The 6,017-nt window shown below is 36.2% G+C and overlaps 1 long non-coding RNA gene across 1 annotated transcript in view; it reads right to left on the bottom strand.

Moving 5' to 3' along the window:
* LOC107589117 (uncharacterized) overlaps window positions 1-3,314 on the bottom strand; it is a 5,817-nt gene extending 2,503 nt beyond the window's left edge. The window contains exons 1-2 of the long non-coding RNA XR_001609648.1: window positions 3,080-3,314; window positions 2,630-2,706 (exon numbers count right to left, since the gene is read on the bottom strand). This is a non-coding gene — a long non-coding RNA (uncharacterized lncRNA). The remainder of the gene's footprint in view (window positions 1-2,629; window positions 2,707-3,079) is intronic.
* Between the last annotated feature and the right edge of the window lie 2,703 nt (window positions 3,315-6,017).

Raw genomic sequence — 6,017 nt, 5'->3', positions numbered from 1 at the left:
TGATACTGTTTTTGAAACCAAATCTTTGCATAACTACAGGAAACACTGCATCTAACAATGGTTTGGAAAATAAAGTTAATTAAAAAATAATAATAAATAAAAGCATATACATCAACTCAAATACGGTTATCTAATAAGCATGTGTCCTATTCTGTGTACTAAACTCCTGAAACATTGGTTTCTCTTTGTATATATGATATGATGATAGTTTTCTCAAAAATGCTCATGAAGTGACTCAGAGCAGTTCTAGAGATTATGTTTATGTGTTCATGTACTCATATATTGAGGTGGCAGAGGCTGCAAACACTGCGAGCTTCAGTAGGCCTATGTGTAGTAAATTAAACCGCATGTCTGTGCCATTAATTTCCACGAGGGGCGGACTGGGAAAAAAATTTAATGCCGGGAAATCTCACACTCATACACCCACAATAAATTCTGAAACATGGACAACCCTATTTTTTGTATGGACCTCACATAAAAAAAGGTTTAAATCCTTAGGTTGGGGACATGCAAAATAATTAAAAGTTCTCTCCTGAACTACACCTTCACTTCCATTTTTCTTTATTTTGCCCTGATATCTATCTCTCTCATGACTTTAATACTCAAGATTTAACAAAACTATACTTTCTAAACTGCCTACATGTCAAAATTAGTACATCACTACAATATTTTTATATAAAAATCCTACTGAACATGAGTCATGTTTTTCCCTTATAACAATTAACCATGCTTTAATTATAGTACAAGTACAGAAACCATGTTTTTTTGTTTTTTTTTGGCAAATGGACAACCATTTGTATTTATTTTTACTACAAATTCCATGGTTAAACTATGGTTAGTGTAGCAAAAAACATGGGTAATTTATGGTTACCATGGTTTAACAATAGTAACCATTGTCTTTGGATTTATAGTAAAATCATTGTTAATTTTCGTAAGGCTTGTGTTGTTGTCTGCCCTAGCTCACCCTAAACCTATTATAAATATGATCATTTGTCTGCTAAAGGACTACTGTAACATTACAATAGATAATAATGATGTCCTTTATACAGTATTTTGAGTGATGATTGATGAGCAATGGGCTGCTGCTGCTTAACTAAGTAAACAAAGACAAAACTACAATAGCATATTTACAGATGAAACTGACCTGCACTTGAAACCCTGAACAGTAGTTTTGCTTCTCTGCTCCACCTGTGCGCTTCCACAGGCATTGCCAGTCACGACTAACCGATTCATGATTTATTAGAGATTTAATTATCGAATGGCGAATTCGGAAATAATCGCTTTAGTACATTCGGCAGGCAATTATACAATAACAATATTAAAATAGAGGGCCAAATCGGCTGCCAGGCCACAGGGAATTGTCCCGTTTCTCCCAATGGCCAGTCCGCGCCTGATTTCCACAGACACGCAGAACGTGCAGGATTCATATATTGTCTTTTTGCGGCTTAATATTAACAGACAATAGTGATGTGTGTAAATATTCAAATGTAATCCCCTTTGTAATCGTTAACATTTTCATAAGTAACTGTAATTTGATTACACATTTTTTCTTAGTAACTGTAACTGATTACAGTTACATTTATTTTGTAATTAAATTACGTAACGCCATTACATGTAACTAGTTACTCCCCAACACTGATTGTGGATAGTAAAAAAGCATAGTAAAACCTGACATTTTTGATATTGTGGGGACCGGCCTGCAGTCCCCACAAGGAGAAAAAATGATTAAAAATAGTAAATTATGTTTATCTGAAAATGTAACAATGCAAACAGGTTTTCTGTAAGTGATAGGTTTAGGGTTAGGGGATAGAAAATATTGTTTGGTCAGTATAAAAGTAATTTAAGTCTATGGAAAGTCCCCACAATTCAAGGAAACACACACACACACACACACACACACACACACACACACAATGACATGCAGGTAATTTATAACTATTATTAAAGTATTAAACTGCACAGTCTAATTGAATCGTTTTGCTGAAACAGGATTTCCCAATGCTTGAGAAAGAAAGAACTATTGTAAGAGTGTACTTTTGATTACTGTAGTAGCTTGCTTGTGCATAACACAATGAAACATGAAAACAGCAAGTGTTTTGTCAAACTACATTGCCACTTTTTGGAAAATTATCCTTCCTTCCGGAAATATTAGTGTTGCTATCTCCTCAACACTGCTGTGATGTGATTAGAGCACTCTTTCCCTCTGTTTCACATGTTCTACTTACAGGAAAGTTTATGTGAAACGCTTCTCAGGAATATAATTAACATACTTAAACATAATTGGTTTAATTAGCATAAGCAATCATGCATGCATTATGAGCGTCAACTTTACAAAAACCAATGATTTCACGAAGCCTCTCAAAAAACCCAAAGCTAATTTGCATGAATTAAACTTGCAATAATTAGCCCTCATTAAATAAACATGAAGCCACTCTTTGTCAGTCTTTGTCAGCGGAGCGATTTCTTTCGATGACCACCGGAGTCGTGCGCGTAAAAGTCTCCAGTTACGCACGGATACAAGAGGTTTCGAGTCAATCCCAGTATCCTCAAATTAAGCTTATATCAATTATTTTGATGCCTTATATCCTCAAGCTCATTTAAAGATCGAAGTCAAGAATGTCAGTCCTACCTGGTGTGCCAAAACAGCGTCAACACGAAGATGAGAAGATGAAACGCGAACCTCTCCCTCATTTCTGCCACTCAAACCTGTGAATAAGAAGACAAATCCACAAATCAGGTGAAGAAACTGGGGGTTGTTTAAGTAAAATACTGCCAATCACACACTATGGTGACGGGTTAAGTTGGTCCATAAGCGCACACGGGGACCGTACGATCCACCTGCTGATCTTAGATTATGGATCCCAGACATATTAATATTTACAGTATTGTAACAATTCATGATATGAATATCAATATCCCTTAAAAACATTTCAAATCATAAGATGAGAAAACCATGACCAAGTGACCACGGCTCGCGCTGTGATGATAATCTCCATGTAAATGGAAACATATGGCTGGGCATCATTTACACACATGGCCAGAAACACAATATGCTGTACTTTATGGAGAGGACACCCACCTGTAATCCACCAGATCCACTTTGTCCTTATGAATAAAGGATGATAAATAACAACAGGAATGTGAAAGTTTATTCCCAGCCGATGAAACCGGATCACGAGTGTTATTCAAGAACGCGCACGTGGATCGATAACGAGCGTTAATGAATTCCCATAATAATTCCCTATAATATCAGAGGCATATGAGTATCACTGAGGGTCTCTGATCCTCCACCGCGTCTCTCTCTCTTCAACTAACGCACCGTACGCGCCTTGACGCGCCGTGATCTCAGATCTTCTTTACTGAATCTCATACTGTTCACTATTTATTTTTTTTCTCCTGAAAGAAAGAAAGGGGGATAACTACAAAGAAAGAGAAGATAGGGAACTGGGTCCTAAAGACAGTTATATTAGGGCGCTGATTGCTCGCGCGCGAACTCTCCTACACACATACACTTCACATAATGTTGTGTGAAGATGTGCATTTATTTGCAGTATTATCTTTTTGTTTATTAGTATAAATTAGAATAGAATAAAAATGTTGCGATTTTTTACTGGCTGTCATGTTGTGCCGTCAGAATGAGCGTCTAAACAGCTGATAAAAACATATAACACAATACTCCACAAGCAATCCACACCTCTCCAGTCCATCAACTGATGTCTTGTGAAGTGAAAAGCTGCATGTTTGTAAGAAACAAATCCATCTTTAAAGCGTTTTTATTTTTGAACCATTGCTTTCAGCTAAAATATGAGTCCTCTATCCATAACATTGCTTTCTCCAGTGAAAAAGCTGTCTCGTCTGAATCAGGAGAGACATATGCACAGATCAAGCACTGTTTACAAGTGAAAACATTTTAAAACAGTTCTAAACACAGATGTTGGTGGATTTTGATGTTAAAGGACAACAGGGAATGGACTGGAGGAAGCATTACTATGGATTATGGCCATAAGTGACAGTTTGAAGCAGGGACGTGGGAAGTAGGGGTGCTGAGGGGGCTGCAGCACCCCCTGTTTTCACATGGTTGCAAATGCAACGCCAAGTTTGTTCATTTAAATGTATTCAGTTTTAGCATTTAATAATTTATTTGTAATGATCTCTGAAATGTAAATTGTAAGTGGGCTATAATAAACCCATGTTTATCTTTATAAACATGATTTATTTGACTTGTGATGTTTTCTATATGGGATGATTAGCCTAATCCACATGAACACATGACGCTGGCGCATGGTATCAGACATGAACTATACAGAATGCGAACAAGATTAACTTTAATACAAGGAGATAATGGCCCTTATAATAATATCTTTGATGGCCTGAGGGTGAGTAAATTGTCAGCAAGTTTTCATTTTTGTGTGAACTATTCCTTTAAGCATTGTGGCAGAAAACACACATGGAAGTCACACCTTCCACAGATTGTTCTCCTGTGGAACACAAACAGAGTTATTATGAAAGTGTCAAAGCTGATTTTTATATACAATGGAAATGCATAGTGATCACTGGCTGTCAATTTAAGTTGCAATTTTCTTGGTCTATTTAAATAAACAAACAAACAAACAAACAAAATACACAAAGGTATACATTGTCAAACTGCGCTGTTCTGGACAAATAATAATAAATGTACACAATGCTTGCCTTATGAATATTAATGCATTTGCATAGTCGCAGAAACTTTAATGCCCTGCACCTAAAAAAGAAATAGCGTTAAGAATGATAAACATCCTCACAGATGGACGAGCAGTTATTAACACTGGTTGCGTTCTGTGCTTCTCCAATAAATTGCTTAAAACCACAAACCCCCAAAATGTTTTTACACATGAAATCCTGAAACCTGATAACACAGGATTAATTACTACCCCAGGGCAAACTAGTATGAACAATGTGAAACATAGAATACGATGACCCAGAATTATGTTAACTGGGGCTAAACATGACCCCCGAAAATGGCATGAAAAGCTCACATTGAGCCACTATTTTCAAAAGAATTATAATGATCATATGATAGAAAAATGGATCTAGAAAATGTATATCTAGAAATAATTATTTCTACATTAGAATTCTAAACTCATCAGCACTACATGATTAATCTAGAAAAATAATCTAGAAAAATATTATACAAAACAAATATTTCTACATTATACTTCTAAATTCATCAGCACTACAGGATGTGGTTGGATTGTAAAAAAAAAAAAGTCAAGTCACTGGTCATCTACCTGTTAAACAGAGGTCTAAAAACAGGTCTTTTAGTTATGCATTTTTAATACAGAAAAAAATGATTTCCACATGAAACACATCCTTTATCCAAGCTCTCTCTCTCTCCGGAATATTTGATGTCCCCCTGTGATATCAATAGCAGGGGGTATCGCAGTAAAAACACCCCATATGTATGTGTGTGGGCGCATGTTGCATAATATAACCAGATGCAAACTTTATCTTAATCTAGGAAATCTGCAATAAATTGTTCAATAATATTTTATGACCCTATCTGCCTCGTAATGTTTATTTATGCTGGGGTGACATTCATACATAAATAATCCAACAGACACAGTGAGATCCCGCAATGCTAATATAACAATAGGAGACAGCCAATAACTTTTCCCAGCATCGTCTATAGCGTCTTTAAAAAACCGAATGAACAAATCTCACTATATGCCAGTCCAGATATTCACTAATTTAATTGCAAATGGCTGTATTGTGGACTAACTGTGTCTGTCTGCCGACACTATACGGACAAGAATGTAACTTCTCTTAAAAGCATTTTATTTAGAAACCTGTATTAGCTATTGATCAGGTCCAGATGATGAATTTGTAATTGCTCCCATGTCCCCTCCAGATTCTGCATAAATATTTAAAGTAAAAAGGCAGCCGTGTCGGCCTGCGGCCCCAAGAAGACAGATGAGAGTGTAATGCTAAATGCCAAAGCATGTTTGCCATTGCAAATACACAATCTGCACAGTATAAGA

Source organism: Sinocyclocheilus grahami, unplaced genomic scaffold (assembly GCF_001515645.1).
Source record: "Sinocyclocheilus grahami isolate Dianchi unplaced genomic scaffold, SAMN03320097.WGS_v1.1 scaffold112.1, whole genome shotgun sequence".
Taxonomy (NCBI): Eukaryota; Metazoa; Chordata; class Actinopteri; order Cypriniformes; family Cyprinidae; genus Sinocyclocheilus; species Sinocyclocheilus grahami.
The sequence above is the reverse complement of the archived record's forward strand: the minus strand, read 5'-3'. Positions and strand labels throughout refer to the sequence as shown.